The 27,483-nt window shown below is 35.0% G+C and overlaps 1 protein-coding gene and 1 non-coding gene across 2 annotated transcripts in view; one reads left to right on the plus strand and one right to left on the minus strand.

The window, feature by feature from the left end:
* GRM5 (glutamate metabotropic receptor 5) overlaps positions 1-27,483 on the minus strand; it is a 620,904-nt gene that overhangs the window by 327,026 nt on the left and 266,395 nt on the right. The window lies entirely within an intron of this gene.
* LOC123243512 lies at positions 313-439 on the plus strand. The gene has a single exon (XR_006506029.1). It is a non-coding gene; the product is annotated as a U6atac minor spliceosomal RNA (small nuclear RNA).

Here is a 27,483-nt window from a genome sequence, read left to right on the forward strand (position 1 = left end):
TAACCTTTTTCTTCTATCTTAGAATCAGTGTTATGAGTGGTAAGGACTAGGAAATGGAGGTTAAGTGACTTGCCCAGGGTCACACAGCTAGGAAGTGTCTGAGGCCAAATTTAACCTCAGGATCTCAAATCTGTAGGCCTGGCTCTCAATCCACTGAGTCATCTAGTTGCCTCCAAGAGACATAGATTTAGTGATCACTAAAGTTAGAAAAGACCTAAAAATCAGACAATCCAAAACTCATTGTGATATTTTGTAATCCAGGAAAAGCCCATGTATTATACGCAGGCTAGAAGCACAAAATAAGAAGCCATCACATTATATAAAAGAAGCATGATTAATATTCCCTTTGATAAGGAGAGATGAGGTCCTATTGACTTTGACAACATATTTACATTTTAGATATTGCCACCTACATTGTGGTACCCAACCAAGTTTTTCTATATCACTGATCTCTTGACAGAGAGGAGATAAAATCAAGATACAGAATGAGACCAATTTCGGGGCATGGATAATGAAGAGTTTTTCTTTTTGCTTTACTATAAATCTTTATTACAAGAGGTTTTAGGGTTGTTGTATTTTTGGGGGGGATGTAGAGGAGAGGGAAGGAAAATAAAATGCTTAATAATTGAAAATCAACTAAAAGGAAAACATAAAAAAACCCTAGTGTAGTAGCCATCTTGCTGAATCTTAACATTTTAATGTACCCTTCCCCCTCTGCTTTTTTCTCCTATTTAGAGTGAAAACAGATTTAAAATGGGAAAGAACACAGTTCATCCATGTACAGCTGTTGTGGGGAAATGCCTGGTTTTTATTTGCATTTGCTGCTGAGTTGTGCTTGCCTGAAAAAAAAAAAAACAACACAACTCTGCCAAGTGCACTGTTTGATATAGGAAGTGAAAGCACTCAATAACTATGTGTCAGGAGACTGGGATGCTGTAAGGGGTGAGGGGAAGAGAAGCAGGTGCTATTGTTTACATTGCAAAATTCTCTGCCTGCCTTTCACTGTTATAAGTTTAAGGAGGGAAGGAACCAGAGAAACCAATGACTTCATCTCCACTTTTATTTCATAGAGGAAGAAACTGAGACTTGGGTCTTTCTTGGCGGATAAATGGTTTAGTCCATAACACACTGCATATCTGAGGCAGGATGCAAACCTAAGGCTTCCTCACTGCAAATCCAACAATCTCTCAAACATGCCATTCTCTAAATGGGGAATAATTCATTGTAATTGTGCAGGAAATATATGTAGGCTTCAAGAAGTAAGCAGAAGCCTGCTTTATGTATAAAAGGAAGTCTTAGAGATTAGATTAATTACTATGGCATAGAAGGAGAGGGGACATTGGAGGGATGTGATCTTGGTATAAAAGCAAGGAAACCAGTATGAAAGACTAGGGAGCCAGGGAGCCTGTGGTGCCTTTGATCTCCTATTGTCTCTAAGGTTATCATAGTGTTTGTGTTGGTGGGAATGAATTTGTAGAGGACACATATCTAGTTTTGCAAGTATTACCCATACAGAAAATATTGATATAGATTGAGCAGTGATGAGAACTGTAAGAGTAAAATTATGCTCACAGCTAAGAGTGATTTCCAGTTTTTGTTCCAGCAGGACATGACTGAGGAAGATGTACTGAGCAACCAAGCTAGATGAACTTCTTGGAACCTCTCAAATTAAGGAGGGACTTCATTTAGGGGATGGAGTAGAGAAAAGATAATCTTCCTATGTTCTTCTAGCATCAAAATCAAAGGTTTATGTACTATCTTTCAAAATAACTGGCACTTATAAAGGGCTTTAAAATGTATACAATTGTTTTGCATATGTCATTTCGTTTGAGTAAAATAACCTTTTGAGGAAGGTGTTATAACTTTTTGGTCCCCATTTTAAATATGAGGAAACCGAGGTTCAGAAAAGTGAAATGATTTGCCCAATAGACCTGAACATATGAGCCTAAGGAGTAGGCCTTTAAATCCTTTGGGGAATTAATATTTTCATTGACTAAGTTTTCACAAATCATTTGGCATGTAAATATCCTTTATTGTGTTCTTTTTAGCAATGATATTTTATTTTTCCTAATTACATGTAAAACAATTTTATCATTGTTTTTTAAATTTTAAGTTCCAAATTGTCATAACACAGTAAGCAATCTGATATAGATTTTACATGTGTAATTATGGAAAACATCTCTTTCCATGTTGGCCATTTTGTGGAAGATAACTTGAACAAAAAAAATGAACAAAGAAAATGCAATATGTTTCCATCTGCATTCAGGCTCCTTCAGTTCTTTCTCTGGAGATGGATGGCATTTTTCATTATGAGTCCTTTGGGACTGTCTTGGATCATTATATTTTTTGAAAATAGCTAAATCATTCATAGTTGTTCATCATACATGATAGGATCATGGAATAAGACAAGGCAAGGGACCCAAGGCTGGAGGTAATCAAGGGAATAGACTAGGTAGTAGGGAAGTTAAGGCAATATAGTGGATGAGGAAGGTTCAATGATGAAGGATGGTAGTTGAGGTGGTAGGAGAAATAAGGGTTGTTACTGTGTACAATGCTCTCTTAGCTTTTGTGTCAGTTCATGTGTTTCCATGTTTTTCTGAAATTATCCCGCTCATCATTTCTTTAATATCCCATTTTTACCATTTGCTATGTATCTTCCCAGTCCTCAGTCTCTAATGCCCACCGCTCTACTTTCTGCCATTTATTTTCTTTTTAGATTTCTATATATTCTAACCCTCAAAAAGTCTAAGACTTTGTTTGCTACATATACATACAGATTATGACTACAGAAACCCAAGAAATAACTGTCATTGTGTTTGTGGAAGTGCCTCATTAATATGGTACATTTTAATCTAGTGTTTTACATTTTCCAGCACCTTTAGAATAACACAATATACAAAGATCAACTCTCATATCATATATGAGAAAATTGAAGCTCAGAAGTAAAAAAAAAATTACTCCAGGTTGTACTTGACAAGAAAGTGGATTAGCCAGAACTCCAACATAAATCCATTGGTTCTAATAATTTGAGGATTTAAAATCTGTATGTTGGAAAGGGGAGGTAGGAAGGGAAAGATTAGCCTTTTTAGCTGCTTTATTGAGTGTAGTTGCCCTGAATGGCTCTCAACGAGTCATTCAAAAGGAGAGAAACAGAAAAAAAGATATTTGATTGATTGCCAGTCACTGACCAAACCTTTACATCTACCACCATGACGTCTTTTGTACATATACATTTTTCATTATTCCATAGCTTTCATACTTGAATTCAGTTTCTAATTCATCTAACAATCTTGGCACCTCATCACTTCTTTTCTGGACTACGCAAATGTCCTTCCAATTGATTTCACTGTTCAAGTCTTTCTTCACTCCACTGCATCTTCCACACAGTAGCCAAAATGATCATCCTAAAACAGCATTCTACATTATATATAACATACTCCCTAACTGTGATTATATCAAGAGATTCTTTTCGAGGTCATTTTTCTTTTCTCTCTCTAAACTCTCTTGGTATCCTCATCAGTTTTTATGGGTTTAATCTTTATGCAATGGATATACCTGGAGATCTATATATCCAGCCTGAGTCTATCTCCTAAACTTCATTCCTGTATTACCCAGTTCCTATTGGGCATTGAATCATAGGATTACAGATCATTGATTTTGAGCTGTGTGTTTTAAAAATTTGTACCCTGGGGACTTCATTTCCCAGCATTCTTTACTCTTCCAAGCGTTCCCTTGTCTCGCATTCCAATGTTTTGCCCTGGTATGGGATTGTTTATAAATTTGTTGAAACCCATGCTGAGGGGCCTTTTTGAGGGGCTTTGGCTTTGGCTCGAGTGTGGTAGGTAACTGGGTCTCTGGCTCTTTGCTCTGCTCACTCAGTTGAAAGAATCCCTTTCTCTCACTTTGTTGTTATTAAATCTTATAAAAATGTAATACTAGGAGTATTGTATATTCATTTTTAGTCTTACATAGCTGGAAGTGACTTTAGAAGTCATTAAAGTTAGCCCTTCCCTTTATAGGTAATGAAACGGAGGCATAGTGACTTGCCCAGTGTTATGAAGTTAGTTATGTATCTCAGGTGGGATTTGAGCCCAAATCTTCTGAATTAATTCCATATTCATTCAGGATTCTAATCACTACATCATTCTATTCACATCAGTTCTCTTCCAAACTTCACTGTTTCTATTGAGAACATTACCAGTCTTCTATTTTTCCAGTCTTAACTCTTACACATAGGAGTCACTGAAAAAATTATTTTGATACTCCTCTTTATCCATCACACAACTGTCAAAGTAATTTTCTTTTAGTGCATCTTGGACCATACTTCTCTCCCACATAATAAGCTACAGTGACTCTATTTTCCCTAGGATTGAATATAAACTACTCTATTTGACTTCTGAAGCTGACCTGAACATATCTTTCCAGCCATGTTACATAAAATTCTTCTGCCCATACTCTACAATCCAAATTGACCTCCCTTCTGTTCCTCACATGCAACACTCCATCATCCACGTCCATGCCTTTGCATTCATTGGCTTTCCTTCATTCATGAAATGTACTCTCTCTTCACCTCTGCTTCATACTGTAAAATCCCTCTGTTCCATCAAGATCCACTTCAAGGAGTACCTTTAACATGAAATCTTTCTTAGTCCTCCAACTCTTAGTGGCCTCCTTGCCTAAATATTTTGCAGTTTAACTTTTTTGTATGTATTCTGTATTATTATGTTCCATATAAACTTCTACATGTGCATAATATCTAAAACAATGAATACAAATAACTTGAGGGCAAGGACTCTTTCATTCTTCTTTTTTTGACTCTTTGATCCATTATAGGTACTTAATACATGTTTGTTCTTGAATTAATTGGTCAACCAACACCAGACTATTATCTTTAAGAAACAATAACAGCAACAGCAACAACTTTACCTTCTGTTTAGAATTGATGTTGAGTATTGGTTCCAAGGTAGAAGAGTGAATATGTTTAGGAAGTTAAGTGACTTACCCAGGGCCAAATACCTAGGAAGTGTCTAAGGTCAGATCTGAACCCAAGACCTGATCACCAGGCCTTGCTTTCAATCCACTGAGCTACTTAGACTGGCCCCAGTTTACTGCTGATTACATTTTTAGTAGTGGTTTACTCTTCCATGCATCCAAAGTTTAATGTTTTTCCAGAGGAAAAAAAATGTATATTAAATATGAACAATACACCTATTAACTCATTTGCATGTTCTAGATGTTGCTTACAATATAGGAAACCCTAAATCACCAGAAAACTGTCCTCTCACACTTCTCATTGAAAGCAGTACTTGTACTCATATAAACATGCCATTTAATATAATTTAACACAAACCCATTTTAGTGTAGTAATGTACATACTAAAATTGCTTCATATCTATTTATATGTACATATGATAGAGAGATAACTCTCCCTTTTCCCATCAATGACTCTGCTTGGTTTCTTTCCATCAGCATCTCTGCTTGGTTTCAGCTCCAGTAAAGATCATTCTCCCCTACCTAGTACCTTGATGCTCTGCTGGTCCCCTCATTTATTAGATTCTTTTTGTGTATTATATCCCTCTATTACATTGTAAACTCCTTGAGAGTAGGAACTTTTTTTGGTATTCCCAGAGTTTAGCATAGTGCCTAGGACATGGTAAGAGCATGATAAATGTTTAGTGAATTGAATTGAATGTACACTTTATTTCTCCATAGTAGCATGTGAACTACTTTAGGGGAGGGACTATTTCCATGTTTCTTTTTCTATTCTGAGTGCTTAACAAAGTACCCTACCTATGAGAAGTCCTTAACAAAAACTTGTTGAATTAATTAACCAAAACTGGAATTTCATTTTGGCCATCATTCTACTCATATTTTTCAAAATGTGAAGATAATTGCATGAGATTAGGGGTAAGACCTCAAGTATTTTTTTAAACACTTACCTTCCATTTTAGAATCAATACTGTATAATGGTTCCAAGACAGAAGAATGGTAAGAGCTAGGCAATAGAGACTAAGTGACTTGCCCAGGGTCACATAGCTAGGTAATGTCTGAGGACAGATTTGAACCTAGGACCTCATGTCTCCAGATCTGGCTCTCAATCCACTGAGCCACTCAACCACCCCCTGGCTTCAAGCCTTAATAGCCTTTAAAGCAGAATGTATACTTTACCTTTGCATAAATTGGTCAAGCCATTAGTAATTTAATTGACAGTAGGCATAAATTGAGCATTAGCCTTTTAAGGTAGCAGTGTTTATAATTCGAGGATTTTATTTCTTTGAAAGATTATGGTCCTTTCCTGTGCATAAAATCACTGTCTCAGTTTGTACTCAGGTTTGGGATTTCATTTGTCCAGGTCACTGTGACATTAGGAAATGAAATTTCCAGGCAAAACCTTTAGAATTTCCATTCACTAAGTGCAGGCCTCATTTCCCTTTTAGAACTACTCATAATATGAGGCAAGTCCTTAAAACCAGATTAGGAGATAAAGTACCTTTTTGGCCCAAATTAATCTTTTCTCATGTGTTTGAAATATGTAATAGCTGTTCCTCTGCTTTAATTCCGTTAGGTAAAATTTCTATTCAAAATAGATAGTAGCTGTAGTTGTTACACTATTACCTGGAAGTAGAAGACCCTTGATGTTTCAACTGTTTCCGATTTTACAAAACAGTTCCCACAACTTTTTAAGATGTGTGAAACCATAACTAATTTTATCCACTATGCTAATTGTGCATAAAATAGCACTAGTCAAAGCACCAAAGAGATTCCATATTTATTTTGCAGAGCCCTGAGAGTGTAGGTGGAGTGTATAGGATTATCTTTCTATTTAAGTTTAAATTTGTACGGCAGCAAGTTGAATTACTTAGTAACACAAAATTATAATTACATCCCTCGGTAATTAGTGAACTTCAAATACCTTTATGAACAAGTTACACACTTCTGTGGATTCTTATTCATCCCAACTCTACCTGAACACTACATTTCTACAAACCACTGTATAGAGACATTTTTTAAATTGCCTAATATGCTCTTTTACAAATGCTTTCTGAAGAAGCCGTGTTAGCAGAGAGGGAGCTATTGAGTCAGAAGTTATCAGTTTCCAGAAAGGACAAAGGGACAATATAATGAAATGGAAATCATACTGGATTTGTAGGGACCTGGATTCAAATTCTAACTCTGCTATTTTCTGTCCATAGGAACTGGGGTAAATCACTTAATCTCTCAAATGCTTGTCCTTTTTCCCATTTGAAAAGTGTAGAAATTGTTTTCAGCGACCTCTAACATTCGTTCTAGCTCCAAATCTATGGTTCTGTCAATGGAAATAAGTTTGAGACTATGAAAAAGTTTCTAAAGTTAAAAAAAAGAACCTTATTGATTTTCTTCATAACATCAAATCTTAAAGATAGAAAGAGAAATTCGGTCATCAAGTCAGTCTTCCGGATGTTTATAATAAGTTCCTATCAATACAAAATATCATCTCAGCTGTATTAGCAATGCCACCTAATGGTATATACCATTCTACTCAGCAATAATACTACCAAGCATAATCATCATAGAGGAAAAAATGGACATGTACAGAAATATTCATAGCAGTGTTTTTGTGCTAGAAACAAAATGGTATTGGCAAATGACCGAAGTAAATATAGTTAATTATATGTTAATGTTATTGTGCAATGGAGAATGATTTTAGAGAAACTCAATAGATATATGAACTGATGAAGAGGAAAAGATGTAGTATCAAGAAATGAACTCACTCAATTACTACTATAGTATAAAAGAAAACAATATGTATTATTATGATCAGTGGACAGATCAAACTTGACTTTGAACAATTGGCAATGAGATATAACTCTCTACTCTTGGTAGAGAGGTGGTGGCCCATAGGTACAGAATAAGGTATACATTGTGAGATATTCCTAATATTTTTATTTGTTTCATTTAATTATATTTTTACATTGTAGGATCTGGGAGATGAGGGATAGTAACTTGATTACTCAGAAAGTATGGAAATGCAAAGAAAATAATGATTATATAGACATATGTATATGTAACTATATATTGAAATATATTGAAATATACATAATACATTTATAGTCCTATCTAAATGAGATAGGACTATAAATGCATTATTCCAGATAGAAACAGTCTGAGCCTATATCTCTACCAGAATGGGAGAGTGAGGACAGGTGGGGAATGTTATGACATTACATGTTAACTGTACCCTTGTAATGATGACACAAAATAGAGTACAGTTGGGGCAGGATGTTCTGATTTCATTCTCCCTCCTCTGGTATCTCAAACTAATAGTGAACCATTTTAACTCTATAGTGTTTTCTGCTCTTGAATACTTTGTCCTATTTGATCACAGATACTCTCTTATCAAACTTCTCTCTACCCTGGATTGCTCCCACCATCAGGTTCCTCTGCTCCTACCCAAGAGTTGCTCTGCAAAACTAAAGAAGAAGTCTCATGACTGTAATGTTTTTCAAACCCAACTCCTTCCTCACTGTACAATGGCAGGCCTTTTATTTTTTTCCTAATTGATTGCCTATCTCACTCACCACAAGAGCTATTCTAAACTTTGATTTTTTTAACTTAAAAAAATTCAATGTTACAAAGAAACAGTTTTGACAATTATTTACTGACATTTTGTGATTCAGATTCTTTTTTCCTCTCCCTTCTGCCCACCCCAAATGACAAATAGTCTGCTATAAGTTATACCAGTGCTTTCATGCAATATAGATGTTTATATCCTTGTGTCATGACAGAAGACACATATCACACATACAATGAAAGACTCATGAAGGAAACAAAGTGAAAGATAGTATGCTTTGATCTTTAATCAGACTCCAGCAGTTCTTTCTTTGGGCTGTGAATAATATATATATATATGTATGTATATATATATATATTAATTATGAGTCCCTTAGCAATTTCATGGAACCTTGTTTTGTTGATAATAGTTCTTCACAGTTGATGACTATACGATATTTCTGCACCTTTATACACTGGTCTCATTTCACTTTGTATGACTTCATATGTCTCTACATGTATTATTTTTCTGAATTTATCAATTATTTCTTATGGCACAACAGCATTTCATCACATTCTTATATCACAATATAATATGTATATGCCCTTACTTTCCAATTCTTTTCCACTACAAAAAGAACTGCCGGAATATTTTTGTATAGTAGGTACTTTCCCCCTATTTTTGATATCTTTAGGATACAGACCCAGTATTGGTTTTGTTGGGTCAAAGAGTATGTATATTTTTTTGGCCTCTTAGGTGTGGTTCTGTATTATTCTCTAGAATTAGTGCCTCAGTTTTCCCATTTCCCCTACAGTATTTATCATTTTCCTTTTTAGTCATATTAACCAATTTCATAGGTATGGGGTAGTATCTCTGAGCTGTTTTAATTTGCATTTATCTAATCAATAGTGACTTGGAGGGGGCAGCTAGCTAGCTCAGTGGATTGAGAGTTAGGCCCAAAGATGGGAGGTCCTTGGTTCAAATCCAGCCTCAGACACTGCCTAGCTGTGTGACCTTGGACAAGTCACTTAACCCCCATTGCCTAGCCCTTATCACTCTTCTGCCTTGGAACCAATATACAGTATTGATTCCAAGATGGAAGTTAAGGGTTTTTAAAAAATAGTGATTTGGAGCATTTCCTCATATGACTATAAATAATTTCAATGTCTTCTTTTATAAGTACCTATTCATAACTTTTGATCATTTTTCAGTTTTTATAATTTATTATTATTATATAATATGTATAATTATGATACATAATTATAATTCTTATAAATTTAATTTAGTTCTCTAAATATTTGAGAAATGAGGCCTTTGTCAGAGACTCTTACTATAAAATTTCCCCCCAATTTGTTGTCAGCTTCTAATCTTGGTTGTATTGGTTTTGTTTGTATAAAACCTTTTATATTTGATGTAATCACAATCATATTATTTTTTTTTGTTTTCTGTCTTCTTTGATCATAAATTCTTCCTTCATACATGAGTCTGACAGATAAACTTTTCCATTTTCCCCTAATTTATTTATTGTATCACCCTTTAGTTCTAGAACAAGTATACATTTTGACTTTGTCTTAGGGTATGGTGGGAGATGCTGGTCTATATCTAGTTTCTGCCATATTGTTTTCTAGTTTTCTCAGCAGTTTTTGGCAAATTGTGAGTTCTTCTTCCAATAGCTTGGGTCTTTGGATTTATCAAATATTAAGTTACTATGATCATTATTGTGATTACTCATTATCTTCCATTGGTCCACTAATTTCTTAGGCAGAACCAGATTGTTTTCATGATTACTGCTTTATAGTACAGTATCAGATCTGGTACACTTAGGTCTCTTTCAATTTTTTTCATTAATTCCCTTAGTATTTTTAACTTTTGTTCTTCCAGATTAATTTTGTTTCAATTTTTTATAGTTGTTGGAAACAATTTTTGGTTAGTTTGATGGGTATGTAACTGAATATATAAATTAATTTAGATAGGCTTGTCGTTTTTATTATGTTGCCTTGGTCTATACATGAGCAGTTAATATTTTTCCACTTACTTATGTGAAAAGTTTTGTAATTGTATTCCTTCTTCCTGAAACTTTTATACATATAATTCTCCCCTCTCCCTCTCTCAGCTGAAGACGTCTTCTCTGAATTTACTGAAAAAATGGAGGCCACTGAATATATTACCTCTTCTCTCTTTGACTTCATTTGAAACCTCCCTTGACTTTACAACCACAAATTTTCTTTTTTCCCAGTTTCTGAAAAAAAAGATGACCCTTCATCTCAAGGCCCACCCTTTTGTATGTTTATTTGACACCATCTCTTCCAGTCTTTTTTAGCAGTTGGCATCCTCACCTCTCTCCACTATCTCTCAAATATTCAATATTCAAACTTGTTTCTTGCCTATTGTCTTCAAAGACGCCCAAATCACCATCATTATCAATACACACATGCACAAATACCTACATCTATAAGATCTTTCTAGTCTCTCAGGATAATTTTGCTACATCTCTCCTACTTTTCTTGCCATACTTCTTGAAAAATTGACTACATTAGCAACCTCTATTTATTCTTCTTTCATACACCTCAACTTTTTGTATTCTGGCTTTTGACATCATTTTCAGCTGAGTTTCTTCTATCTACTATTAGAAATTATTTCATACTGCTTTATTTGATGCTTATGATCAAAATCTCCTTATAGCTACCTTTTCCTGACCACTTTCCTGATTCAATGTTACACCCCTTAATTGCAAGCAAGGGAATTCTAAGGTTCTTTCCTGGGTCCTCTTCTCTTCTCCATTTATGCTCTTGGTAACTTCATTAGGTTATTAATTTAATTAAAATTAAATTTTAATTACTATTTCTAAGAAAATGACCACAAATATACCTATCCAGTTCTTCTCTTTTCTTTGAACTTCACTTCCATATCATCAATTACCTATTGTATATTTTAAAGGATGTCCTCAAGATACATTAAATGTATCATGTCTAAAACTGAACCCATTCCCTTTCTACTTTAGTTTTCCTTTCTTGAAAACTTAGCTATTTTGTCCAAGGCTCCACCATTCTTCCAAGCTCTTGAGACAATAATCTTGGCATTATCCTGGAATCTTTCCCCTCCACTCTCCTAACAATCCAATCAGTTGTAGATCTTGTTGTCTCTACCTTCACTATATGTCTCACATTTGACCTCTTCTCTCCACTCACATTGCCATCCCATTGGTTTAGATCCTTAACACCACTACCCTGGCTTATTGAAACAGTATTTTAGTTGATCTTTCACCATTCTTTTCTATTCTACTTATTGCTGTCAAATAATTTTCCTTAAGCACAGATATGTAATTTTGAGTCTCCTACTTAACCTACTCTATTGGTTTCTCTGAGGAACTTTAATCCATTAAATGCATACAGTACATACATATGCTGACTTCAATTTGTTCTTCAACTTATTCATAGAGTAACATTTGCTTAGTACCATCTCTTTTCTATATATTAAGCCAGATGACATATGAATAATACGAAATAATTTCTATCTATAAGGAATTTAGAATCTAGTAGGGAAGATAACTTAAAAACATACATAATCCAAAAAAATAGAGTACAATACATACATAAAATAATGGAAAGCTGAAATGTCATTACCCAGAGGAGGGATATGACACTTAGACTTAACAACAAAACCAACAATCTAGAAGTAATAGACATATTCTTTTAAAGTGCTTCCATCTCCTCTTGCCACACTGCCTGAAATTTACATGATCATAGATTCTAATAGGAAAAAATTTACTTCAATGTCAAACTATTCCTACTCTTCTCTAACTGGCAAACCACCTACAACATTTCTGATGAAAGGTCTTGTAGTTCCTGAAGTACTCCACTGATGGGAACTCATGATCTTATGAAACATCTCATTCCACTTTTGGAAAGTTTTAGTTGTTAGAAAAAGGAAATGTTCTTAAATTGGCCAAACTCTGCCTCATTTGACTATTTAATCTTGGGCTCTATATCTGTCCTGTAAACCAATGAAAATTAACCTTACTTGTACTTCTATATAGCAGTTCTTCAAATACTTGGATATAGTGATCATGAATTTTCTTTATCTTTCCATTCCTAGTTGATTAAATCTATCTAATTTTTGATAGTTATTCTTTTAAACTCTTATGTTCTGTCTTAGAACCAATACTGTGTATTGGGTCCAATGCAGAACAGCAGCAAGGGCTAGGCAATAGGGGTTAAGTGACTTGCCCAGGGTCACACAGCTAGGATGTGTCTAAGACCAAATTTGAATTTAGAATATCTTACCTCAGCCCTGGCTCTCTATCCACTGAACCACCTAGCTGCCCCCAAGCATCCTCTTTTAAGACTAATATTTCTAGTATGGAAATCATGGACACAGATAAAACAGAATTCAATTATTCAACAAGTATTTACTAAGTGAACAAGGCACTGTCCTTGGCAACAACAAAGGTGTAGAAATATTTAACAATTAAATCTTCAAAAAGACATGACATCTTTAAGTTTAATCTGTACTGTTAACATTTTTGCCATCACTTTCTTAATTCTAGGCAATCCAGAAAATAATGAATTGAGTCCTGCTTCATAACATTTATCAATTTCTAGCATATGAATGCTCACAACTAAAATTTAATAATGAGATGAGAGCTAGTTTGAATAGGTTCTAACACAATCCCAGAATGGGGCTAAAAAGGTGAAAATGAAAAACTACATCCCTCAAAGACTTTGCGTTCTGATGGAAACAGAGAGTGATAATACTGTAACCAAAATCAAATTAATGGCACCATGTAGCTATAGCAGGTATCTTTGGGATCCTCAACAACAGAATTGCCAACTTTGAGGTCCAGTCAGTAGTCCAGTCCAAATTCATATGAAATTTGGGAGCACAAACTTTACCAGGACACTTATATCAAGGAATCATAAACTAATGGGATTTCAGATATGGAAGTTACCTCAGAGAGTATTTAGTTCATTCCATACTAGAACATGAATCCTATTCTATGTCATTCTGGACAAGTGATTATCTAGAGCAGTGATTCCTGAAGTGGGCGCTATCATCCTCTGGTGGGTGCTAAAGCGACCCAGGGGGGCAGTGATGGCCACAGGTGCATTTATCTTTCCTATTAATTGCTATTAAAATTTAAAAAAATAATTTCCAGGGGGGCTAAGTAATATTTTTTTTCTGGAAAGGGGGTGATAGGCCAAAAAAGTTTGGGAACCACTTATCTAGAGAATTTAAAGACTGTCAGTGATAGAGAACCTAATAACTACAAAGGCAGTCTATATGACTTTTTCACAGATCTGATTGTAAGAAAATTTGCTCATAGAGGCAGCTTTATGTCATATTGGGTAAAATGCTAGAATTGAAGTAAAAAACACCTAACTCCCTCAGATACTTACTAGCTATGTGGTTCTGGGAAATCTATTAACTTCTTTTACCCTTAGTTTCCTTATTTTCACAATGAGGATGACGGTGACACCCATTTCACAGGATATTTGTGAGAATCAAAATTAGATAATAGATATAAAATGTTTTTAAAATTTTGAAGCACTACATGAATGTTAGATGTTTTTGTTATAAGTTTTTGTTATGAGTCATTATTGTAATTGTTATTATTATTATTGCTAATGTTATAAGAAGTCAAAATGTGCTTGTCAGTGACAAGTCATTGGTCTTAGTTTCGTCCTTTTGGTCCAAGTAGTAAATCTAATGCCACTTTCACATTATAGACCTTCCAATATTTGAGGACAGCCTTCATTTCCCAGGTAAATCTCCTCTAGTTTAAAGATTTCAAATTCTTTCAACCAATTACCAGTCCTCAAAGAGCAGAGCTTCATATCCCATTACCTAATCAGACTACTCCCCCAAATTTTATAATTTTTAATCAGAAATATTGGCTCCAGATAGTTTTTATATGGCAAATTTTAAACAACTCAGGCCAAATCTTTAAATAGAAAGAAGCTGAAATAATTTGAGTATATCACAGCCAAGCAAACCAGAATAACAGGGACATAATTTTGGTCTCTTCTGACAAGTACAGTTAACACACTGTACTCAAAGGGCAAAATATATTCATAATATATACCCATGACAGGACTCATGTGTTGGCTGTTCTTTCACCAAAGACATGACAAGGAAAATAAGAAAAGTAATCATTATGAAATATCTAGAGACCAAGCTGATTGAAAACTAGTTTAAGGCTCCATTTCAAGAACTAAATTTGGACTTGTTCAGTCTTGTTTTTCATTATTCAATCAGCAAATTAAAAAAAATAAGTATCTACTATAGGGAAAACCTTATAGCAGATGTCATTGGGGATAAGAAGAAATATAACACATGATCTTCTTTGCATAGTTACATATTTTTGTACAAAGAACTTTCTTGTGACTAATAGGCTCAAGTGTTTTTATGTGGAGACTTATTTTAATATAACTTACTTGTAATTAATTACGTGTATACACATTTAAAAAAGAGTCAAAATACTATCCAATTCGTTCATTGAAAACAAGGCCTGTAAATTATATGGCATCTCACTCCTTCCTAAATATCTTGTTAATATTTTGCTAATATCCTCTCTACCCAATATGCCACCTAACTACCCCTCAACTGCAATGATAGTTAAATATACCCACAAGGAACACCTGTATCTAAAATATCTCATAAATTTGGACCTATATGACTTGGCTATCCCATCTCTCTCTGGAGGTTCCTGCTGACATCTGTTATCGAGTTGCTGTGATGTGCGGCTGGGATAATTCTTCAGAAGACAATAAATTGATGCCAGACCAGTAGCTTGGCTGAGTTTGCCGATCCTAAGGGATAGGCTAATATGCCCCAGACCTGAGCTGAGGACAAAAAAAATGATAGTGTTACAGTCTCCTCAACAGATTCTGACACTGTTGAACATGTTCTTTACCATTGGAGAAAGGCTGATGGACAAGGCCACTAAGATGACCCTGCAAATATACTTCTTCAGGGCACAAGAATGTTGAAATCCTTTTACTTGACCATAATCCGTTGTATTTTCATCTTTTCTTTCAAAACCCTGCTCTTTTTCCACATGATGATCTCTAATCCTTTGAGCACTTGAGAGCCATCTCCCTAATCATTCACTCTTCCATTTGACCCCTTAGTGAAATAGTTCAACTAACTCTTCACTCTCCTCCTCTCTTGAATGCATGGGCCCATTATCATATCTTCAATAATGCCCACCTATGCCTCGGTCTTATATCACTCCCACCATTTTTCTACCTTCATTCTTTCATATATGCTGCTAAACAAAGATGGAGAAAATCATATAACCCATTTGACTAAGTCCACTAGAATTTGTTATACAACATCAATTTGGCGCTCTCTGTTGCAAGACAATTCTAGGTTTTACTTCCATTATCAACTCACTATCCCACTCTCCCCACTATCCTTCTAAACTTACTCATACCTCTCTTCAAAGCTCCCTTGTCTCTTTCTGCCTTTAGCTGAGAACTTTGGCTTTTATTTTACAGAAAAAATGAGGCCATGCCCTAAGAACCCTCTCTCCTCCCTTCTTTCTCATATCTTAACATTCAAATGCCTTTTGTCACTATCTCCTCCTTCCCCTTTTCCTCACATCATTAAGTGGCTTTACTCCTTACCAAGACCAACCCCTCAACTTGTTCAAGTGATTTCATTACATTGATCCTTCTGTAATTCCTTCTCTTTCACTTATTTTTAAACCCTCCTTATCTGTTGGCTCATATATTCATCCTCCCTAAAAACATGTCCATGTCTCCTCCATCTTGAAAAAAACCTTCATTTGTTCTTTCCTTAACAACTAAGTATCATCCCATTATCTCTTTTGCCCTTCATAGTAAAACCTCTTGAAAATAAGTTCTACAATAAACATCTCTAAATTATCTTATCCCAATTTCTCTCTCTTCTTAATCCTCTCCAGTCTGGGGGCTGGCTTTATCACTTTGCCAAAACTGTTATGTTCAAAATTACTAATGATGGGGGGGCAGCTGAGTAGCTCAGTGGATTGAGAGCCAGGCCTAGAGACGGGAGGTCCTAGGTTCAAATCTGACCTCAGACACTTCCCAGCTGTGTGACCCTGGGCAAGTCACTTGACCCCCATTGCCTACCCTTACCACTCTTCCACCTATAAGTCAATACACAGAAGTTAAGGGTTTAAAAATTTAAAAAAAGAAAAAAAATTACTAATGATGTCTTAGTTACCAAATCACATGGCCTTTTTTCTGTCCTCATTCTTCTTGATTTCTCTGCAGCTTTTATACTGCTGATCCTTTTCCCCCTGATAGTCTCTTTTTTCTAGGTTTTCAGGATATCACTTTCTCTTCTGTTTTTCTTCCTCCTATTTGGACATTCCTTCCCTGTCTCCTTTGCTAAATCTTCCTGATCACACTTTCTAATTACAGGTGTCCCTCAGTCCTCTTCTCTGAGTCTTCTATTTTCTATCTCTCTAATAATTCACTTGGTGATCTTATTAGCTCCCACTGATTTAATTATTTTCTCTATGATGGTGATTCTTAAATCTTCCTATCCTAGGTGATACAATGTACAGAGGATAGGGCTGGAGTCAAGAAGACCTGAATTCAAAGTATCAGTCATTTACTGGTCCTTTAACCCCAGGCAAGTAATTTAACCTTTTTGTCATAATTTCCTCATCTATTAAAAAGGGATAACAATAGGACCTACCTCTCAGAGTCATTGTGAGGATCAAATGAGGTATGAATTGTAAAGAACTTAGCACAGTGCCTTGTACATAATAAGCACTATATATATATATATATATATAGTATTATTATCATATTACTATTGTCCTCTTTAAACTCTTTGTTGATCTCCAATCTTGTATCTCCAACATCCTTTCAGACATCTTGAACTAGATACCCAGTAAACATCTTAAACTCCATATATCCAAAATGAAACTCATTATCTGTCCTTCTAAATGACCATTGTTTTAAGGCATTAACACCAATTGGTCTTCCAACTTCTCCTTGAATACTTCCAGTGACAGGGAACTCATTTTATCTTCCATTACCCCACTTCATATGTAGATATCTCTAATTGTTGTAAAGTTGTCCTTGATAAAGAGTCAGATTTTACCTCTTTAAAATGTCCACTTAATTTTCCTACTTGGAAAATGAAAAAATTCATTGTAGACTCTTAAGAAAATATCAGTTGAATTGAAACAAATTCCCAGTAAGTTAATAACAATCTACTAAAAGAGAATAATAGGATCAGTTGAGTTGGAAACTAGAGGATAGAAAAGGGATGGTAGCATAAAGAGGGAGAAACATATGAATCAATATTCCTCATAACTTTACAGACTTCCACTGTTTAATTATTTTTTATGAAATATCTAATTTGAAGGACTAACACCAAGGCCACAACACCAAGATGCTAAGGAAATGAATTATTATGAATTATAAATCTTCATTTCTCAGACTAGCAGACTCATTTTTAGAACTAGTTAGGGAAAAAATGATTTTCTGGGTACTAAGGAGTATGCCTGTGCATTTCATTCAGGTACTTATTTAACAACAAAAAAATGGCTCATCATTTAGACACTTACCTATTTAATGGAATGTATTAGTAATTGGGAATGGACTACAATGAATTACTCAGTGAAAATGGGTTCAACTAATTGGTCCAGAAAAATCATCTCAAGGATATAATTAAATTGACTAGTGTACTATTACGGCTAGCATAAACACCATTACTGATCTTTTGGATGCTTTGCAATTCCAGTATAATTAAAAATAAGTGGTGGGAAAAGAAAAGACCCATAGGCTGAGGCAGCTCAAGAAATCAGATTTATGGTAACCTAATGAAGGCAATGGAAAGTCACCAGTCATATTCTCTTCCCATCATTCGATCCTTTATTATTTGAGTTAAACCCTTTTCATAAAGGGTTCATTAATTCAATCAATTATTCAAATGAACTTCTTATTTTTCTCTTTATACTTGCTTTTCCTGACATCACTTCTGTTGATGACTACAACATTCACTACATTTCTCATGTTCAAAACATTATTTTATTTTATTCTTCCTCTTTCTGACTGAGCCCTCATATTGAAATAGCAACTCTTGTCAGTTTTACCTTCACAATATGATTTGTACCTCATTCTGTCTCCTTACCAGCAGTGTGATTATGACCATGACATGACTTCTCTGAAAACAGATCCTGAATCACAAGGATCTGAGAAGGGATGAGGATGGGAACCGAGAAGGAAATTAGAATCTTTTAATGGAGATAGTAAACCTACAGAAAAGTGTGGTTTGTTCTTTATTCAGATTTCCTTCTAATGACATGATTTTTTGACCCTTTGAACATGATGCACATACTTTCTAGAGTGTGTTATAGCTACAACCATAGTTGAGTTTGTAAAGTGTGGGTAAGTGACAGGATATTTCAGGGTTGAAGTTTAGTTTACAATGTTTGAGGTCATGAGGCAGTGGTCACTCATCTGTCAACAACAAAGTATAATGTATACTTTACATCTTGTATAGTGTGTGGCCTTAGTAACTATAACTAATGTGGAGGTTATGATTTGAGTCTTATATGTTTCTCCTTTTACTATAAGTTCCCTTTTGAGAATATTAAGAATCCTAGTTCTATAGAAAGAGAAAGAATTCACTCATTCATTCATTCATTCACAAATGTTAAACATTATAAGCCCAAGTTCAAATCCCTGAGTTACTATATGAGAGAGTTCCTGCTAGATTTACACAAAATCATTAATAACTACTTTTCAACAAATATTTTTAAAGTGCTGATTATATACCAAGTAAGGGGCAACATGGATAAGTGTTAGATAGCTAATCTTGAAGACACAAAGAACTAAGTTCAAATTTGTCTCAGAAACATACTGGGTTGTTTTTTATTTTTATTTTTTGCATTATTTATTTGTTTTTTAATCTGGCCAAGTACCTTAACATTGACATGCTTTGAGAAACTTCAAAAGAAAATAGGATGCAGAGAAAGTACAGAAGAAATTTCCATTTTCATTAATCCCTTACACAAATTAAGGCAAAGGTCCAGTCTCTATGAACTGGGCAACACAGGAGCAGTGTTCATTATGGATAGAGTGTTGGATTTGGAATCAGACATGTCCTTACTCTTTACTATCTGTGCTTGCATGGTTGGAATTCCAACAAATAGTAAATCATAAGTCCTTGACAAAGGCATAGGTACCACTAAAAAATTCCCATTTTATAGGACCTAAATATTACTAGGGGAAGAGGTAAGAGTGAACATGGAAATTTAAATCAGGAGAGATCATTCTAATAGATGAGGCAATGTTTGGGACCATTCAGGTTAGTTATATGGAAGATATAGTGATTTAGCTAGGCTTAAACAAGGAAGGTAATTTCAATAAGCAAAGATGGAGGAGAGCTTGTTCTAGTCCTAGAAAATGGCTTATAAAGGTGGAAGAGAACTCCTTGATGACACCTTTATCCCTAGGATGACTGTATTATCTTCATACACATTTAGGAAATTCTTACTGGGGAAAAAATGACAAAATATTTTTCTCCATGTATTAGTGACTTCATTCCCTGAGTATGGGAGGTAGAGAGGAAAACATGTAAATAGAAGATCAAATATGAAATATATTCACAACTATTTCTGGAGGATGACAATAGCACTTTAGGGAGCATGGATAGACTTCTTGAATGAGTCATCATTTGAGCAGAGATTTGAAGGAAATTGAGCATTTCTGTGGGGGTAAATATGAGGAAGAAGAACATTCTAGAAATGGAGGACAGCCTAGGCAAAGGTAGAGAAAGAAGTGGAATGTTTTACATAAAAACAGCAAGTCAACAACCTTTTCTATAATGGTTATTTCACAAAAAATAGTAATATACAATAAATCTGGAAATGTTGGCTGGAGTTAGATTTTTAAAGATTTTTAAAAGCCAAAATGATGATGATGATGCTCTCTATTTTATTCTAAGGGCAAGAGAGAGGCACTGGAATTTCTTGAGGTTAAAATAAAATGACCTCATTATCAAGGTACACATCTATGTGTTTCAGAACCCATTTATATCTGGGGATAATGCTGGAGGTACCTAATATTTATCTCATTCTAATGATGAAAAATGGCAAAGCATCATCTATATGCCATCATCATTGAAATCTAGAGCTATAAGGGGTTGCAAAAGACCAAATAAAATAATTGTCTCATTTTTATATGAAGAAACTGAGTGGATACCCATTGCCCAAGATCACTTAAGTATTAGAAACAAAGCTGAGTTTCACCCAGCCACCTTTCCACTAGAGAAATTTTGGATATATGATTATTAAGTTAAGAGAGACTTCATTCAAGTAATCATAGAATTGTAACATGAATGCTAATTTCTATTTGTAGACAATCATCCCAATGATCAGCAACTGACAGGAGGGCTTTGGTAAGGGAAGAGTTAATAAGATTGGCACTTTGAGCCATAAATCAGGCCAGCTGGGAATCAATACAGACAGCTTGTAGGGTGGGGAGGAAGGTAGTAGTGCTGAAACCAAGGCAGAGCCAAATTTACTAGTTGGTGTCCTTATAGTCAGGTCAGGCTGACAGAAGCATAGCCAAATATACTTGTCTGAGCCAAGTCAACTGTAGCATAATACCAAGCAGAGACAACTAAGCCAAGTGGGACAGATAAAAGGGGAAAAAAACAGTACCAGAGGTTCCCTGAGTCCTAATAAAGGTGAAGCTAAATGGATACTTCCAGAGTAGACAGGTCACTGCTTTAATGAATTGTGGGCTGATGGAGTGGTTCCATGGACTTCTTTTCACATATTGCATTGTTCTCTTAAAGGAAACTCAGCTCAGTAAACCCACATCCTCACAAGACTTTTCTTGCTGACAAGAGGTTACAAAAATTTCCTTTCTCCAAGCATGTTAGTAATCCCAAATCCTGTGGGCTGCTTCATGAAACTTCACCATTTATTTGCTGAACATGAGAGTTCCTTAGTACCTGAGATGTGGTGGTGGGAGGGAAGAATATTACAAAAATAGGAGATTGAAAATGACTCCACTTCAGGAGGTAGACCTTTAGATATGTTGTGTTCACTCAGGTGTATATGTGTGTTTTGTCTGTGTCAGTACATTGATCGATCTGTGTGATGCCACAATGTGGACATTCCTTTTAAAGATCTAGACCACAACATGCCCATATGCATGACTTTCCATCTTCTGTGACTCTTGTTTGTGACCTCCCATAAATACTCCTCAGGGGATCCATCCACCATTCTGGTGGATTCTATCCTAGTTTTCTTGCCATTGCATGAAGTCATATAATCTAGAGCCACATCACTGTTTATATGTGTTTCTGCATGAAACACTCCTTCATGAAAGACAATTCTACACGCTGAGCATGAGAGAAATAGCAACAACAGCTCTTTTGTATAGCTTTTTAAGTTTTACAAAGCATTTACATATATTTAATTTGATCCTCACACAATCCTGTTGGATAGCTATCTTTTATTTGAGGCAGGATTTTAAGTCAGGTCTTCCTTACCCCAAATACAGCACTCTAACCTTGATATGAAGCTCCCTACATAGATTAATAATATAGTTTATGTTGTTATGAACCAATAGTCACAAATAAGAGAAGTATGCGTATTGAAAATAAAATTGTAAAAAATCAGAGCTCATCAATTTACTCCCTAAATCTGCTCCTCCTTCCAACTTCCTCTAGTCACCCAGGGTTTAAACCTCAGAATTTTTTTTTGACTGTTAATTCCTTATCTCATTTCTACTAAGTTATTAAACCTTTTGCCAAGTAGCCATGATTTTAATTCAACAATATTTACTTCCTTTTTCCTTGCTTCTCATGGATCTTATTCTGTCCTTCTTAAGGCCTTTCATTACTTCTTGAATGGACTATTGGATAGTCTCCTAATTGAACTTTCCATTCCAAACCTTTTCCTTTTCTAATTATTCCTTTAGCTGACTTCCAAGAAAATCTTCTTTCTGCCCAAGACTGACTTTGCCATTCACCTGATTAAAAACCTTCAGTTGTTCCTTAAGGATGAAATCCCAACATCTGGCATTTGAGGCCACATATAATCTTGCCTACACCTAGCTTTCTTCACTCCTTTGACATGATAATATAACATGATAACATGTCACATCCTCTATATTTCAGCCAAACTAGTGTCTCTTCTGGCATTATAATTTTCCTGGCTATACCCAAAATTCATTTTCTTTTTCATCTTATTCTAATAACATTTTCCCTATCCTCCAAAGCTTAGCTCAGGTTATCATATTTTATATGAGATATTTCATTCGACATTAAGCTGCTTGAGGGCAAGACCACTCAACACAACACAGTGCATAGCATGTCAGTGACTATTGATTTTCCTAGAGAATTTGGCCTTAATATTCCTTTACTTCTATTCTACACCACTCTATATTATGGACATATTTATGGACATATACAAGCTACATATTTCCCAGGAGACTATATGTTGTTCTTTAAAGTTTATTTTGTTGGCTGGTTTTGTTTTGCTTTTTATAACCAATAACTTGCTAATATTGAGCAATTAATAAGGGACTCACAAGTTCAATGTTATCAATGATGTGTAAGGTACCACAGGATACTGGAAAGATCACTGGACTTATGATTAGGAGACCTTGTAATGAATCATGGTTCTTAGACTTAATAGCTTTGTAACCATTTGAAAAGCCACAACCTCTGTGAGACTCAGTTTTAATACCAGAAAAATGGAATAATGTAATGTATCTTATTTTATTGGACTATTGTGAGCAAAGTTCTTCTGTAGAACTGAAAGAGCTCAATAAATAAAAATTATTGCTTCTAAATTCATAGGACTTTTAGACAATTATTCTATTTCCCTTCTATCCCAAGAGCCTCTTCTTCTAAATGATTTCCAACTTATCATGTACTTAGCTTGTTTGCTAGTTAAGTCCCCCATTAAGCTAAGAGCTCTTTGAAGGCAGGGGCTGTCTTTTGTCTCTTTTTGTATCTCAAATACTTAGCACAGGTATTCTGACATTTAGTAGGCACTTAATAAATATTTGATAACTAATTGCATGGACAAAGTTCTGTGAAGGATTCGAAGGGATAAGATTTAGGTGTAGGTAGAGACTGCTAGTGTTGAGAGTGGGGTTGAGATTAAGAGGAAGAGGTTTACAAAGGCTTTCTTAAGATGTGGTATCTGAGCTATATTTTATAGAATGGGCAGGATATGAAAGAACATAATTAGAAAAGAGATTTTCCTCCCGATACAAGGAACAATATAATCAAAGATATAGCAGTAGAATCTATTTGAAGGAGGGATAAGCATGGCCTTGCCTAGAAATCAGGATAGAACAAGTGATAAGGTATTCAAGTTGTAATTTATAAATAAAGCAGATCACAGAGGAATGAAATCATGAAATCCTCCCAAACACAGAGAAATCAGCTTCCTAGAGAGTAAAGGAAGAACACTAGTGAGAGCAGGAGAGAAACAATAGAGATGTCAGGAGCTCAAACATCACCATTAGTGAAGCAATCACTGGGCCTGTCGCTTTCATGTAGGAGTACCATACTCACTCTATCAGGGTGAAATGTTGTCTTGAGAGCTGAGGCCTGAGATGATGGGGTTTTAAGTCACATTGTTAGTAATACCAAATGCCAAATCAGAATGATGACTGGATTCAGAGAGGTGCATCTGATTATTGCCTGCCAAAGGTCAGGTTCTGCTTATATACAAGAAATGTCTAAAAGAAAGTCAGTGAGCTCCAGTGAACTCACACGTCCTCCCCCCAGTATCTAATCAGTTATATGCTCTATGTTCCAGAGAACAGAAAAATCATAATAAGAGGAAGGAATATATGAAGTCTCGTGTATGAACCTTTCAACCATGGTAAAGCAGACAACAGAATTTTTTTAAAAGCCATATAGACAAAGCAGAATATGCTTATGAGGTCCTAACTTGCAATGATTACTTAGGAGGTAGCTTATTTACTGGATAGATTAAAATATCTCATTCTATTTAATGAAAAAGGTATCTGTATTCAACTTGACAAGCAACATGGTTCTGGATGAAGAGCCTTGGGTTTGCAATCAAAGGAGCTAATTGGAGTCCAGCTCCGCCATACATAAGCCATGAAATTGATGACAAACAATTTCATATCTCTGGGACTCAGTTTTCCCAGCTACAAATTCGGGACCATTGAAATCATGAAGATAAATTTTGGCACCTGGGATAAGTGGCATGAAATGCGCCAGGAGCAAATGTCATTAAAATGGATGGCTCGAGCTTTGTAATTTGTGACATAAAAATAACAGAAAACAAAAGATTCATTTGAGCAGGAAGAACATTTTAGTATAGGTCAGAGATGGGTCAGATGAACAATATGGGATTGGAAAATATTATTTTTACTAATTATTCTTGCTAACTAAGCATTTAGTTCCTAGGTATTAAGTCGGGATGCTGAAAAAGTGGAATATTTTTTCAACCCTTCATATTTCAGTGCCTTGGTGTGAAGTATTCATCTTCCCAAGCCTAGTTTCATTCTGGAGATAATATCTTTCCTTTCTCATGGGTTTAATGGGAAAAACTAATGAAATAATGACTAGAGAGCACTTTGGCTTATTTCAAGTTATTGGGCAATGAGGTGGTAATAGTGAATAGAGTGCTAAAACCACAACCAGAAGAACCTGTTCAAATCTAGACTCGGACACTTATTAAATATGTAACTGAATAAATTTATTAAATTCTCTAAGCCTCTATTTCCTCATCTGTAAAATGGGGATAAACAATAACAGCTTCCCCTTGTGGTTCTTGTGAGGATAAAATGAGACAATATTTCCAAAATATTGTGCAAAACTTAAAAGTTCTATATAAAACTTAGCTATTATCATTATCATAACATCAGTATTAATTTCTAATACTGAAGAAATGGAAGACCCTAATACACCTATAGGGATTAAAATTAATAGCCAGTTTCTTTCTATTGCCTTAAGCATTTGGATATATTATATTTTATACATGCTATCTCATTTGGTCCTCAAAATAAAATTGTGAGGTAGTATCGTTATGCCCATTTTACAGATAAGGAAATTGAGGCTTAAAGAGGTTACATGACTTGTTAAGAGTCAAATTGCTGGTATCTGAGGTGAAATTCATATTGAGATCTTGACTCCAAGTTTCATGCTCCATCCTCTATATAGCACTGATGCCTAAAAAGAGCCATTACGAAGAATTTTCAAAGTAGCAGATAAAATCTATGTTTTTGGTGATTCCATAGTTCTCTTCTGCACCCCTTTAAAGAAGGGATCTATTGTTTCACATACACCAGAGAACTACTGGAAAAATATCCTTCTTAAGAATAATGCATCTTGTCCTATATCACTACAAATTATTTCCACGCACAGTTTCGAATATCTTCAAGAGGGATTACTTCACAGAAGGAAAGAATAAATGGTAAGAATTTATATTCTTTTCGTATTATTTCATAGCCATAGATTATTTCATGAATATCTGTTTCTTTCTCATCATCAACAAAAACCTCTCTCAAGAATGGATAATGTATCAGCAAGTATATTGGATAGCAGACCATATTTCCAAGCTAGGTGGTACCATCACCTAGCTATGGGATCTGGTGGCCTCTCTTTGAACCTCTCAGTTCCCTCATGTGTAAAATGAAAGAGTTAAAGAAAATGATCTGTAAAGACTATCCCAAATTTAAGGCACAGTGATTCCATTACTCTAGGATGTTATTTTCTGAAAACAAGAACATGTTCTATGATGGAAATCATAAGTGGGAAGGAGAGCTTCTGTCTGACCTTGTTTTATAGCTGAGAAAAATGAAGCTCAGAGAATTTAAGTGATACTCTTAAACTCACTCAAGTGTCAGTGGCAGAACCTGGATTTGAATGCAGATCTTCATACTCCAGCATGAGTGTACTTTAATGAATATCAAACTTATCTTTTTAGTGAAATATTGTGTTGTTTAGCTCACAGTTACACATGTAATCTTCTAATCCTGTAAGGGAACCAGAAAAGCATTTATCATTTGAAGTGATGTTCTACTTTACCATCCAGGCTCCGAAGATGCTAATTTCTTAGTACAGAGTTGAATGGGTCACAATAGATTGAATGTCTGCCATTGTTTTAAGAATCCCACTACTGCCAATGACCATGGTTGTCAGGTTGCTATAGGCATCTGTTTCCAAAGGACAGATTTTTTAGGCAAAGAACATTCAGCTCTTCCAAAAGAAAAACAAAAACAGCAATGAATAAAGAGGAAATAAGGAAGTTTATCACAGGACACTTAAGAATGATTTTTTAAACCATCAGAAGAAAGGAAACACATGTTTAAAACAATATCATTAGCATACTGCATTTATTGTACTAAGGAGAAACAGAGATGGATCTGTTGGAATACCATTTCTTATCTGTCATGCAGTTTTTATAACTCTTGGGAGAATTTGTTTTTCAGTTTTTGATATCATTTATAGAATGTTATATTTAGTCTGAAAACTAGCACATCCTGGTAATTTCAGAATTCTATATATCCTTTAATAGCACATTCAAAAGCGAGTGGGTATATATACTATGTATATACACTAAGAGACACTGCATACATACTGTGCACATATATAGAGGCAGAGAAAGCTGGCATTATTCACAAATGCATATGTGTGACCATACATGAAAACATACTATCCATTTATAAATGGCATAAATATAAAGTGAGTAAATAAAAATATACAGAAAGGAGGTAAATAGAAATTAGTCTTGGGTGGAGAATACTAGTATTTAAAGACATAACTCTGGAAAGACTTCCTATAGAAGATGATGCTTGAGATGCTTTTTAAATGAAGAGGATTCTGTGAGGTGGAGCTAAAGAGGGAATATATTCCATATATAGAGAATGGCCAATGCAAGGCACAGAAAAGAGATATAGTGTTATGCACAGAAACAGGGGAAAGAACAGATTGGCAAATGT

The sequence above is a fragment of the Gracilinanus agilis genome, chromosome 3, assembly GCF_016433145.1.
Source record: "Gracilinanus agilis isolate LMUSP501 chromosome 3, AgileGrace, whole genome shotgun sequence".
Classification (NCBI taxonomy): Eukaryota; Metazoa; Chordata; class Mammalia; order Didelphimorphia; family Didelphidae; genus Gracilinanus; species Gracilinanus agilis.